The sequence below is a fragment of the Marmota marmota genome, unplaced genomic scaffold (assembly GCF_001458135.2).
Source record: "Marmota marmota marmota unplaced genomic scaffold, marMar, whole genome shotgun sequence".
Classification (NCBI taxonomy): Eukaryota; Metazoa; Chordata; class Mammalia; order Rodentia; family Sciuridae; genus Marmota; species Marmota marmota.
Window position 1 is genome coordinate 2,663,021 of NW_025999905.1, and position 15,019 is coordinate 2,678,039.

At 33.7% G+C, this 15,019-nt stretch overlaps 1 pseudogene; it reads left to right on the plus strand.

Annotated features, from left to right (window-relative positions):
- Positions 1-13,552, plus strand: part of LOC125615510 — a 25,611-nt pseudogene extending 12,059 nt beyond the window's left edge.
- The last annotated feature ends 1,467 nt before the right edge of the window (positions 13,553-15,019 follow it).

The following is a 15,019-nucleotide window of genomic DNA, read 5'->3' on the forward strand; positions in this document are numbered from 1 at the left end:
TATATATATATATAATTTATTTTTTAGCAATAGTTTTAAGTTTGTAGCAAAACTGTACAGAAAGGTAAGAGATTTCCCACAAACAGCCTATCCCTACATAAACACAGCCTCCTCTATGGTCAACATCCCCCACCAGAGGGCTCATTTGTTAGAACACAGAACCTACATTACGTATCCACCATAGTGTGACTGTTAATCCTTGGTGTCACATATTCTATGGGTCTTTTACAAATGCATAATGACCAGCAGCTCAAGTATCACACAGATTACTACTTCTGTCTCAAGAATGGCCTGTGCTTCACCTCCACCTTTTCCTCCCACAGCACTTCCAACAGAGATTAGTGATCACTTTACTGCCTCCATAGATTTGCATTTTTTAGAATGCTTTGTATTTGGAATCATAAAGTATGGAGCTTTCTTTCACTTAGTGAATTGTAGTTACAGTTTCTCCATTCATGACTTGATAATTCATTTCTTTTTAGTGCCATCTTTATTTTCACTGTCTTCTTCATTCCTAGGCAAGTGAAGAGTCTTTTATTAAGTACTTTCAAAGCTCATCAATCTTGAAAACAAACAAATCAACAAATCACACATTCAGTATTGCCCCTAATAGACCTTTCCTCCTTCAGAGATCATCTTCTCATCCTTTCCTTAATAACCCAACTTCTTGAATTGTTTATAGCCACTCTCTGTTTTTTTCTCTCTCAATTTACTTTCACCCACACACTGAAACCTGACTTCCACTCACATATATCCAGCTTCTGTTCATAGTGAGATAACTAAGAAAAACTTTCCCTGTGACTTCTGTGAGAATAAATTCTGGTTTACCTTCTATGTTTCTTTCTTCTCCTTAACTTACCTCTTTAAAAAACTTCTCCTTCTGGTTTTCTTATTGAACAAAGGTCCAGATAAAAAGGTCACATTCTCTGTGGCAATCTTATCTATATCCTTGAATTTTGTTACAGTATAAATGACAGTTTTAAACCATTTTAACTAAAATGTGTATCTAGGAAATTCATGCACATGTTTTAGTTTGGATTTTTGTGTCTTTTTTGACAGAAAAGTAGAAAGGTCCTATTGTGATTTTGCATTAACTATCAAGACATAGTTCCTTTATGTACAAGTTTCAGTTTATAGAATAACACACAGAGTGAGGACTGCTTATTTTAATTATATACTACTGTCTTTATCCAGATCTCTGTATTTGAGTATGTAGTTTCCACTGGCTTTCCCAAGACCTTCCAAAATGCATAATGACAGGCAGTCATCATTATAGGTTCAAACCTGAAATTTTCAGCCTCTAATCACAATTCCCCCAGCCATATTTTCTTAATACTTGTCAGTACTTGTTATTGTCAAGCACCAGGCTGGACTTGAAAATGGAGTGGTGATCCTATTTTAACAACATATGTCCAGTCCTCACGTAGTTTATAATCCAGAAGGAAAGACAATCATGAGTAAACAACCATATTAATGGTTATAATTATTCAATTTCCTACAAAAGAGGCTATAACTAGAACAGAAGATGAAACTAGCAGAAATCTTTGAAGAGCTGATTAATAAGCCAAACTGGGAAAGGTAAATTGAAGTTAGGTAAAAGACAGAACAAAAGAATACAGAAGATTTGGAAACCACATATGTAGAAGCCAGAGGAGGGATGAAACGGGCTTCTCCATAACTGATATTTATCAACTTTAACTGATAATGATGAAAGCCAAAGGAAGACTAATACAGAAAAAAAATCTGGAGAGGGAAATAAGGGATGGTTATGAAGAACCTTGTGATTTCTATTTCCTTTTATGCTGTCCAAATCAAAATCTGCAAGTCGTTCTCATTCTTCCCTAATCCTTATTTTATGTAAGCATTCCAGTTCCAAATCTTATTGTATCTTGCTTCTGAATACCTGTCAAACTTATTGATGTCCTTCTATCCCATTTTTTTCACTCATAGCTCTAACCAGTATTATCTCTCCGAGATTACTCTTTTATTATCTGGTATATAATTAACTTGTCTCTATCCCTTCTTATATCCTAAATTTCAAATATACATTCATTGATTTTTATCAGACAATTGTAGGAGGAATTGGTCCATATAAAATTTGCAATGCTCACTGTTATTATATTTGATAAGTACTTTTACCATGTCCGTTTTGTGGATAAGACATTGAAGCACAGAAAACCTATTACAGTCCTTAGAATAGCTCACCTTGTTAAAGGCGTTATGTATGCTGTTTCTTGTTCATGGACCTCCTTTTCCTGGTTCTTTCTCTCACTCTCCTTTTAGATGTCTCTTCACTCAAGAGTGTTTCCCTTATTTTTGAGGCTTTTATCTCTTTTTTATACAGTATTATAGTAATTGACTATATGTCCATTTTCTTCCCTGGACTAAAGGCTTATTCTAACTTTGTGTGTAATTGTGATTCCATAATTATTTTTCAATGAATCAATTAGTGAATGAATCAACAGTTATTAAATGAAAAAGTATTTGAAAATGCAAAATGATCATAAAGTATTGTTTATAAGTAACAAAGATACCAACAATAGCAATTGTGTTTATTTTTTCATTAACTAGAGGAAGTAAATAAAGATAAATAAGAAATTACCTTGGCCCTCAAGGAACATTCATAAAAATAATGTTATCTAATTACCACAAATAGAAATGAATGCATTTTAAAGTTGCATTCCTTAAAAGTAAACACTTAAAAATAATGTTATTCAATGTTATTTATATTGTTTTACTATCTTTCCCTGTTACATGTGTGAAATGGGAATAGAAATAGATAGAATAGAAAGTGTTTTTGCATAAGTATTAAATAGAGTTTCTAATGATCTGTTTTGTTTCTTGGTTGATTTTTTTAAACTGCCTGAGTTTCAGTGCATTAATATAAACATTGTGTATAACTTCATTGATTCATTTATTCACTATTCCATTTATCTAACACTTATACATACAATTGAAAAAATGGCATTAAGGCCTGGGTACACAATTTCAATGCAAAAGTAACACAAAAGCCAAAAATCCCGTAGTCATTCAACATGGTCTTGGCCATAGCCATAGGAACTGACACAAGAAAACCCTGGAGAAGACCAGAAGCAGGGGTAGAACAAGAAAAAAGTAGAAAACATCATATAAAATTTTTTTCTTGGGTTATTGGTGCCTCACAAAGCAATGTGTTAGACAGGTAACACCCAAGTGCACATTATGAATTGTTGAAAAGTTGGGAAGTAGAACCACCACAATTCCAGAGATTTTTTTCTGGAGGCCTTAATGACTTAATGAAGAGACAAGAGAAAGAATAACTTTCTTATGTTAAGGACAGTTTGTCAATTATGATCTAGGTAGGGAAAAAGATCAGTAGATGCAACAGAGTCGTAGGGAATCTGAAAAGTGTGACATTAAAATAAGTGTCCTTCAGGAATAGTAGAATTATTACCTTGTGGTAGTCTGAAAATAAAATATATAAGCATGTTAAGTAAATTTTAAAGTAACTTTTTAAAAACAGACATAATTTAGTATCCCATGGTTTTAAAAAAACTAGTCAGTAAATTTTCAACATTTTATATCACTAGAAAAATAGATTATGACTCATCTGACCAACATATTAGCAAAAGATACTCTATTAAAACAAAATAAAATGTTTTAACTTCAAAAGTCCTATATTCTCTTACTCTGGCTGGTTATGAAATTATTTCATGAAAAATAAAAAATAAAACTAAAAGTTATAGTAAATTATGGAGCTACTTTATATTGACTGGTTAAATAGATTGATTCATGAAGCCATTTCTTAATGGTGGCTAATTAGAAATAGATCTTTTGCTTTATGCCTGAATTGGTTATATGTATGTAAATGTTAACATTATGATTTTAAGATTTTGTTTTTATTCAAGAAAAACTAGATGAGGAAACCTATGATGACAAATGATTAAATTGGAGATTATGAATAGAAGTGACTAATGCAGACTCACAATATTGACAATGGAGATAGTATTATTTCCATTGCTTAAAAACATGGTATTTTTCTATGTGTAGAAATAAGAATTTTTTGTTATTATATTTTGGTTATGTTACTTACAGCCTGGTATGAAAATCTCAAATATAGATTATTGAGTTCTGACAAAGGCATATACCTGGGCAGTCAAAATCCCAATCAAGATACTGACTTCTATCATCCTGGAAAGTTCCTCGTCCCCTTTCCAACCAATCTTTCTGGCCTGTGCCACCATAGGCCACTATTATCCAAATTAATAGTTTCAAGGATTACTTAAAAATTCCTTTAGAATATTTTATATGTGAGTAGCAGCTATGGTGATTATGCTTTATTTAAACCCCTAAATTAAAAAAAAAAGAAATATTTGTATGAGGAGAAAGATCCAGTGCTACTATAGAAAAGGAAAGAACCATTTTCTTTTTAATTTCATTCTATTAAAAATACCTGCTAATTAAATAATTAAACAAGTTTTGCTTTTGCAAATGTGATTGAATGTTAAAGTTTTTATATAATGAAGATAATAAGTTGCCGCAGCCCAGCTGCAGCAAAATAACCGGGGAGTGACGAACAACTTGTGTAGATTGATACAGCAGGAGTGGGAGCCATTTATTGTAGGACAGGAGTGGAATATATACATTCCACATAGCTTATCTTAATTAGCATAAACTTGATACAGCAGTCAGCCAATAAGGAATCTCCACACTTAATGGCTCGCTGGTGTTACTTCACAAACCACTCCCTCTGGCCAAATGCCAGGCGCCATCCAGACTTGTTTACAGACTCTAACAATAAGTTCCTCTATCCAAGATAGGAATCTTTAAAAGGTGAAATCCTCCCATATGGAGCCCCTTTCAAAAATAGACAAGGGTACATATTGGGTAGAACAGTAGTTATGGAAAATACTGGATGTTGAATGTGTTGCTTCTAAATAGAATTTAAGGTGTAGAGCCAGAGATGATGTCTTACATAATTTTGAATGTACTGCAGACTTTAAGGCATGGAAAATATTTGCTTGTCAAATGTTTTGTGCCTGAATATCATTAAACATTCAAATGGTTTCAACTCTTTCTGCTGCCTCCAGTGCCTAAACAAAGAAATGAACAAAGAGATTCCTTATATTGGAATGATACAGGAGGAGGCCCAAGGAGATTATTGTATTGTATAGTCTAAATCAAGGAACACATACTTAAATACAAATAGGGGACAAGTTAATAGTGTATAAGAATAAAATTGAGTTTCTGGGAATGACTGAATGCAAGACTATTTAAATAAGGCAGTCTCAAATCATCTCCAGTCCTTTGTAGCCACACAGAAACTGTTATCCCACAGATTCATTTACAGTTTGGCATTTCAATTTTTTAGCTAAAACAGAATATCAAGATTTCATGTGAAATCTCTTGAATTATGAAAGGTGATAGCCAATTTGTTTTTTTTAATACTGAAGATAGTTTTCTGGACTCTAAAATTACTCATTTGAAAGTTGTGTTGCTGCTCTAAGACTGCCAGCTGAGACAACTATTCTAAATATACAAATATCCACAAGAGCCCTATAATATTTAGAGAAGATACTTGAAAATAGTGAGATCACCAAAGACTTAATAACTCAAAAAGTAATGTTGAGTAGTGAATCTAGGAATGGAAACAAAGTCTATTTGCAGTTAAGGTCTATTATTTTTACATTAGAGTAAGATAAATAATTATAAGTGCTAAAAATAATAATTAATATTAGGAAAGAAATAGCATTGATTAGAGGAAGGGATAGAGAGCATTCAATTCTAAAAGGCCTCAGATAAGAAGAGCTGACAGCTGCTCATGGAAACTGGCTATTTTGAAGGCATGCATAACCAGTGCTAAGAGTTTCCATAGATTAGTGGACATAGAATGTGATGTACAAATCCCTTCAATATCATCTCAGTGATATTCCTTCTCTTACAAACTTCAAAAAAAATACACTTAAAATTATTATTATTATTATTATTTTTTACTAAAGCCATCAAATACTCATAGATGCTTGCCATTCTGACCAAGTAAAAAACATTTGCAGATTTCCTCGTAGGATTTGAAGACCAAGGAAAACATGAGTAAGGTGAAGACCAAAACGTAACCAAGGAAGTTCATCTGAGACATAGTCTAGTGTATATAACCTATTTTATCTTACAAAGTAACTTCACCAAAGACTATTTTGGTTAGAATCTCTACAGGAAACTGATGGTTCAAATAAAAACAAAATTAAAGACAAGCCTTTTTAAAGAAGTATACACAAGTTTAGGGAAATAAAAAAAAAACACCCAAAACACAAAGTACAAAAACAGAGCACTGTATGTAAAGGTAACAATAGTTTGAAGTCATTCCCACATGTAAAGCTGAATGGGCAAAGGGAGAAGACTCATCCTCAGCCCTGGCAAGGTTAGAACCTTGGAGAGGGAGCTCCTCCTAGGACTGCATTCATATGGGAGATGAACAGCTATTAAAGGAAAGTGCCAAAGCAAGGAATAAGTAGAACGATAGTCCTCTTAATTTCTTTTTCTACTGCCCTCTGATGTCCTGTGGTGTGTCCCACTGGTCAAATCACACAGAAAACCTGCCAAGAGTAGGTGCTGGTGATGCAGTCGCAGGAGGTCAGCTCTCGAGGAACCAGAGCAGGCCAGTAGGAAAGCAGATCTCTTATTCCAAACAGGATGTAACCAGCACAAGGAATTATCTCCCATTGTAAAAATGAGTGAGAAATATTACTCAATATAGTTGTTAAATTTTCTATCCCACTATCTAATTCTACTGTGTTACATTTTAGATAAAAATGATCTGAAATGTTGGGAATTGAATTCAACACCTTGAATTAGGTATATACCATACTCAAATATGAGATGCACTTTTTTCAATTTAATAGAAATTTACAGTTTGAAAACTCTGCATGAGGCCTGGTCTGGGATGATTGAATATAACCCCCTATAATCAAGGACAGAACAGGGAATAGGATTAAAGGAAAGATGAAGAATGTATCATTAGCTTTGACAGTATGTTAAATATTTACCTGTGTGAGCTGGTGTTTATTAGTGAAACCTGCAGACAGAGCTGTGAAATCAAGTCTCTTCATACCTAGGTTGCAATAATTTTCTAATAGAGGAATGATGCTCCTCCAGAAATAGAAAGGCTAGAATTTAGTAATTCCCATTCACAGGTCTAAAGAAATTTAATCTACTCATAATGCCATTTGGGGGGGAACAAGTGTCATAGAAATAAATTGCTTTAGAAATTTTTCCTATGAACACAAGCAAATAAATGGCAATCAGCATCAGTAATACATATTTCTACTTGCCAGTATAGAATCACTCTGTGGGGTTTGTTTATTAGTTTCAGTGTCAAAACTGTATTCCACAATAAAAGCAATTTCCAGAAAACTGTTTAAATATTGTGCTCTTGTTTACTATATTTTACCCTATGTGACTGCACTACAATAAAATGGACTAGACTTTTTTCCCCATAAGTGAAAAATTCTACACACAACCTGTTTTCTCACACACGAAGAGTGTTTTAGTTTTCAAAGTTTGCCATAACAAAATGCCATAAACAAGGATGAAAATATCAGAAAGTTTTAGTTTCCCAGTTACGAAGACTAGAAGTCAGAATTCAGACTGTAGGACCTTCAGACTGTAGGACCTTCCTCTTACTTACATCTGTGGGAGGATCTTTCTTCAGATCATCTGTTGGTTTACTGAAAATCTTTGCAACGAAATAGTTCACCCTCTGTCTTCACCATCTCATGGCATCCTCCTTCTGTGGCTCTGTCTTAGCAAGTCTTATAAGGACCCCCGACATACTGGATGGGGGATCCACCCTACTCCCACTCATCTTACTTAATGACATCTGCAGCAGTGCGGTCTTGATTCATTTTGTGCTGCTATCCCAGAATACTTAATACCTAAGACTGGATAAGTGATAAAGAACAGAAATTTTTTCCCTCACCATTTTTGAGACTGGGAAGACCAAGATGAAGAATCTGAAAACTTTTTGTGTTACCATCACATTGGGAGTTGTCCCATTGAGACCAGGGGACAAAAGGACAATCAGCCAAGGTAATAAATAATTGGGTCCAATCAGAAAGGCGGGGTTTTATTCAGGAGGAAATGAATTACCTCCTGGGTAGTTGTTGTCCTGCACCTTTAGGTAGATATGGAAGGGCACGTCTGGAAGGCTTTTTTCCACCTTTTTGTCACTAGTCACATAGGCAAGATAAGGGGAAAAGGAGGGCATGAGGACAAAGGAGATCTAAAATGCATAAAAGGGGAAGGACACCCTCATTTCCTCGAAAACTCAGCGCTGGGACCCCTTCTCTTCAGAGAAGTCTCTGTTCTATCCTTTAAATAAAACTTAATCTCTATATTTGCCTTGGCATTTCTTGGGTGTTCAATCTTCACATCAGGAAAACAGAACTTGGTCCTGATTCACATTACTGGCATCACTACGATGGAAGGACAAAGAGAAAGCAAGCAGATGGGGTGAATCCTCACCTTCAATAGCAACATTAGTCCATTTATGAAGGCACAGCACCTGCTGACCTTATGTGTCTTCAAAGTATGGCCCCTTACCTATACTACCCCTTGGCAATTCTGTTTAAACAAGAGTTTTAGAGGGAACAAACATTCAAATCATAGCATACCATATTTCCAAATAATGTCATATTCAGACTTATTAGGGGTTAAGACTTCATCATATCTGGGGACATAATTCAACCCAAAACAAAACATAAGCAATAAAGTTTTAAGCACATTTATAGGAATAGGAACTGAATAAGTTCTTATAAAATAGTCTGTCATCATCCTGTTTTTTCCTAACAAAAAGCATTTCTGTTATTTATCTCAATGTCCTATATTGTGTTTAGTTGGTTCAAATTCAGCAAGTTGGAATATAAGCAAATTAAATAATAAGTATTTTAATGCTTTCAGTAATCGAAAGGCACTTTCATTTTCTATCACTATCCATTCTATTGGTGAGTTGTCTTAGTACTAGAAAGACTAGAGTTTTTGGAAGGTTGATCAGAGGATAAATTGGAATCAGATTACACTGGAGAGAGAGGGTTACAGTCTGGCCCTGGTTCAAGTTGTAAGAAATAGTGCACATTTAGAGTTACAAGAAGAAAAATGGAAAGGAGGTATATGATGCAATGCAGGACACTGTGATGTTAATATCTCCTGTTTCTATTAGTAAAGTGTTCATTACCCAAAACTATGAATGACCAAATTTCACTTTTGATAGGAAAACCATAAAAAAAAACTTTATTATATCAGGCAACTCCAGAAAGATCATCTCCAACAAGAATAGGTAGGTAGCCAGGTGTGGTGGTACATGCCTATAATTCCAGCAGTTTGGGAGGCTGATTCAGGAGCATTGCAAATTCAAGGCCAATCTCAGCAACTTAAAGTGGCCCTAAACAACTAAGCAAAACCCTGTCTCAAAAGAAGGCATTACAAAGAGCTGGGGATGTGGCTCAGTGATTAAGCATTCCTGGGTTCAATCCCTAGTACCAAAATAAACAAACAAACAGATAAATAAATTGCATAGATTTGCAAAGAGATCACATGAGTTCCTCAGTGTGAGTGACATGTTTTATAACTGATTATTCCCATAGTCTATTTCTTGAACCCCTGTGACACTTAAAAAAAATTGCTTTTGAAAATAATTATGAAATACTTTTTTGTGGTTTATATTGTTGACAATTATGGTTTTGACTAATTTCTTTTTAACTTGAATAAGCAGAGTTCAAGTAAGATGTGAACATGTACACCTAAACCAGGTTAAATCAGCCTACCCAGTACTTCATTGTTTGATGTTAAGAAAAAGAACACAAGTTGAAAATCACAATTTATACTTCTACTTTATATCTGAAATATTCAGAGTAGAATAAAAATGACTTTAGTATCAGGTCAGTAGGTGATTGATTAGGTTGCTTAATTCACTAGGTACCATATTATTTGAGGGCAGAAAAGGAGAAGCCAGACTAACTGATTATTTTTGTCACTTCTAACTCAATGGATTTATGGCGAGGCCCCTGGAGAGAAGCTGTAGAAATGATGAATAGGGATTTCCATTCTCTGAATTGTACCCATGGATTTTAGTATTCTAGCCGTCTCTAATTATTTCCTTTCTATTCTGTGTTCATTTATAAATCTCTTAGAAAGAGGTTAAGAGACAATCTCCTTAGTGAAAATATATTTTTTAAAAAATCAAGGAAACTAACACAAAGTTGATACCACTAACTTTTTGTTAAGTTGCTAAAAATGCTGAAAGGAACAGGGGAAGGCTTTATAGCCCCTGCATCCAGCTACAAGGAAGCATATTGAATTGTAGACAAGACGGTGACTTTGAATTAGTGACAATTTCAATGGAATCAAAAGAGAAATGCAAAACGTAAAAATGCTAGTTTCTATTTCTCAAAATATTTCCCCATATTTTGGAGAAATTGGTCAGGAAAGAATCTTTATAATCAGTGTTCAAAAGGAATTTTGAATTTTAGAACCAATGTCATTGTGTTCACAAGTTACTGTGAAGAACGCATTTCCAACAACAGAAAAATATTTACCCTTAAGGAAAGAAAAGATTTTTCTGATGAGCACTTGGGAAACTAAATTAGAGTTTGCAAAAATTCTTGTAGCTTGTAAATATAAACTAATGTAAGTACATATCAAATATAACTCTATTGCTTTTAAACAAGATATGCACCTTACCTGCATTAGTAGTGACCATTGAATTGATCTTACATGCATTGATTAGGTTTGGGAGATGAATACATTTTGATAATCTGGTTATATTTTTAGGACAGAAATTTACATTGCCAAGTATGAAACTTCTGCTAGGAAAAAAAGAAAGAGAGAGAAGAAAATAAACTTATGGTTTCCATTTTCTTCTCACTGTTTACAACTAAAACTGAAGAGAATGTCAAAGCCCCTTCTTAAGGGCTCTGACAAATTCACAATAGCAGGCACAGTGCTGAGGGAGACCAAATGCCATGGTTTAGATATGGCTTAAGTGTCTCTATGAAGGATTCATGTGTTGAATTTTAATCCCCATTGTGAGATATTAAGAGAGTAGAGATTTAATAAATTTTATTGTTTAGAGGTGGGCTTTTGGGAAGTTATTAGGATCAGACAAGATCATTAATTAGGGTGCAGCTCTCATGACTGAATACCTGTGGCTTTATAAGAAGAGGAAGAAAGACCAGTCAGACAAGACAGACAGACAACAGACACACACACACACACACACACACACACGTGAGACCTTATTATTTTTTTTCCTTTTTCTGTTATGATGATACTGCAGGAAATACACAATCATGCAGAAAAAAGTAAGCAACTAAGTGGGTAGTTAAAACTCTGAGAGAAGCTGTCTTTCTACCCAGAATGCTGGCATAAGAGGGTCCCAGAGGATATGGAGTATATGAGATTCTACAGAAAAGAGAGCTGGGGACTGACTCTGTATATAAAATGACATAGCATTGAACTTACCCTTGACATACACAGGTGTGGAATGGAGCCAAAAGATCATCTCAAAGATTGAAAGCTGAACTCTCATATAGACTGAGATCCTAGTTCCAGACTATTCCTTAGAGGTGCATGAGTGAGGCAGACCCAAAGGATTTGAAAATTAAGCTTACTTTGGAACCACAGCTTGTAGAATGTGACACAGAAGCTGCAACCTGAACCTAACTAGGTTGATTGACTGCTAACTTGTAACAAAATGGAACTCAGATTGACAAGAGGATAAATCAAATGGAGATGGTACAATCTAAAATTATTCAACATGCAGAGGACCAGAAAAATATAGATAATTCTCAAGGGAAAAAATATGGTCAACAATGAAAACTCTTAAGATGACCCAAATGCTGGAATCATTGAAGATTTTAAAGCAGCCATTATTATCATGCTCCATGACATATTAAATTCACTTATTACTGAAAATTAAGTATCTCTCAATGGCAAATAGAAATTATAAATAAGAATTAAAGGAAATATTACAAGTTTAAAAGGTCAAATATCTGACATAAAAAAATCAAAAGATAGTCGCAATAGCAGAACAGAAGACAAATGAAAGAGTGAAAGGAACTGAAGATTGATCAACAGAAATTATCCATTCATAGAAAAGAGGGCAAAAATTATTGAGCAAAATGAACCTCAGGGACCTGTAAGACAATATCAAATTTGGTATGACTCGTTTATTACATCTTCATTTTTTTTTTCTTTTTCCTCTCCTAGTAATCCAAAGATAAACTCCAATATTGGCAAGTAATTATTAATTAATTACTGATCCAGAGAGATAAATTACACCTTTGAACAATATGAATGGAGAGCTGGCCCTAAAACTACTGCTTGAAGTAGGTATCCTCAAATAATGAGACTCCAGATTAGGATTAAAACTCCCATTCATAAGCAAAGAAAATTTATTTATTTACTTTCATATACTAAACTAAGCTCTGGCTTAGAAAAAGATGTCCATTAAAGAATCATAACCATAGGCCTGCCTTCACACAGGATTGAGGTCTAAGTTCATACTATTTACATAGAAATTTCAAGGTGATAAGTGGAAATAAAAACTGTATTTGTTATAGTAACTTTCTTGTGCTATGTATAAGAAAGAAATTTTTAAATTAACCTGGATAAATTTATCTTAAAATAACATTACATGAAGTTCCCTCAAACAAAAAAAGCAATCCAAAATTATAAAGACATGAGGGAAAAATTGTCAGCATAAATTAATGAAAGAAAAATTAGATGTCAAGACATGTAGAAAATAAAGAAAATGCATTTTTTAAGCATACAGTCTTATGTTCAATTCTAATAAATAAACCTCCATCATAGCTTAGTGATTCTGCACTGAAGACACAGTAAACATCTTGAAAGAAACTAGCCCTGGGACTGTCAGAGCAGATTGATGAGAATGCTTTGTCCTGCTTTTCCATTCACCAGAACAATTCCTGAACTGAGTGTGTTTGAAGATTAGCCCTCATGAAATGATGTAAACAATTATACCAGCCACTCTCCTCCTGTAAACCGGGCATTAAAGCAAGATGCTGCTCTAAGTGGTGTTCAAAATTTAATGGCCTAAGGACTTCAGCGTATAGTTTATCAAGAGATCTTTGCCCCAAGTATATGCTACTCTCAGAATCTAATACAGTAAAAGGAATAAAAACCTCTAGAATACTCTGAAAAATTAATGCATAATTAATTTACTACTCCCCATTTAATTTTGCAAAGCAGTCTGTAAGACCAGACTAGTAGCCCACGGAGAATAAAGAAGAATTATTTCATGATTAGAAACATCATGATCTCACTCTAAGATGGATCCATATACATCTGACCCATCCAGTGTGGACTCCCATTCTCACTGTTCTGATCAGCTCATTTCCAGAATATTTTAGCATTTTCTGCTCACCAGCACATAAAAGACACTGTCACTTTTAGGCTTACCAATGCTGGCAAGTTGGAGGTGTCTGCTGATAAGAAGAAGGTTTTTGTTTATGTTTTGTTTTTGCTTTTACTCTTAAGATTCCGGATATTAGTACGTCTGTGAAAGGCAGAAAAAAAATCATGCTTGATCTGAGGTGATACATTTCTAATATTAGCACCATCAATACCAGACACCTATCCATGGGCAGGTAGTTGCTGCATTTTCTTAAGTTCTTTCCAGAAATCACTGATAATTTATAAATTTTAATATAAGAATGTTTTATATTTATTCCTCTTGCACATTTTGAAATTTTGTTTTGGGTTGCTCTGTCTCAAGAGGCATCTCAGTGGTATTAAGTCAATATGTATTAGTATACACGAATAATATGATTAAACTGTGTTAAATAAGCAAGAAGAGAAGGAAGGAAGGAAAAACTGCATCATAAAGAATTTCAATTAGAGAGATGAAAGAATTTCAACACAGAAGAGAGATTCTAAAAAAGATGGGAAAAATACTGAAAATGCATGTTTTTCTACTGAAGTAAATTATTATTCAAAGAAGATATACAAATAAAGATATTTTCATGCAATCACAATCCAGGCCGATTATTACTAGCATTATCTGACCAAAGGAACTTCCATAGAGTATTCCCAAAAAAGGAGACAATTGAACACAGAAGGATGAACTGAGATTGAATAAGAAATAATAAATTACTGTTAAATATGGATAAATGTAAACCAGTACTTATCAGGATACAATATATTTAATTTGACTAGAAGTGTGGAAATTAAACATTTAAAATAATGTAATATAATAAGGAGTAAATCGTTTGAAAATCAGAAACATGATATATCATTTTCAAATTAGAGATAGAAAAAAGAGAGTCTAAAGAAATGTACAAAAGGTTGGGGGAGAGAAAAATATAGTTTTAGGACAAAAGAAATTACAGACATAAATAAGATAAATCCAAATACTTTTCACAATAAAATTAAAGTCACCTGTTAAATGACAGTAGTTTTTGAGTCTATTTGTTAAAAAGAAACTCTCCCATGCATTTTACAGATATGTAACTAAAATTCACTGGGAAAGACAGTTTAAACGTATAGAAAATGCATATTAGGTATTTACTTTTTTAAAAAAGTAAAATTTGTATGTTTTTATTAATATCAAACAAAATTTTCAGTCACCTAAATATTAGCGACCATGATAATGGGCAACAAAATCATGGACTAATCCAGAAAATGGAACACTAAGTACCAGTAGAAATAAGGTAACTTAAGCAAACATAGAATAATAATACAAGTTGCTGAAAGATAGATTTGTGATACAATTTCTGTTCATGTGTGATGTGGAGCATCAATAGCAGTTTTAATGATTACTTGGGTGGATACCCAGGTAATTGTTATATTTGTCTCAATACTTCTTATATCTCAATAGCAGATTAGAAGAACAATAAAATAATGAAAGGGACACATCTATTCTATAGAATCTGCAGTTTCTCTGGCTTATGTAAGCTTCTTTTCTTGGAATGATATTATTAGACTTTCTTTGTAGTGAAAGAATAAATCATTAGAGTCATCATAGGATTGA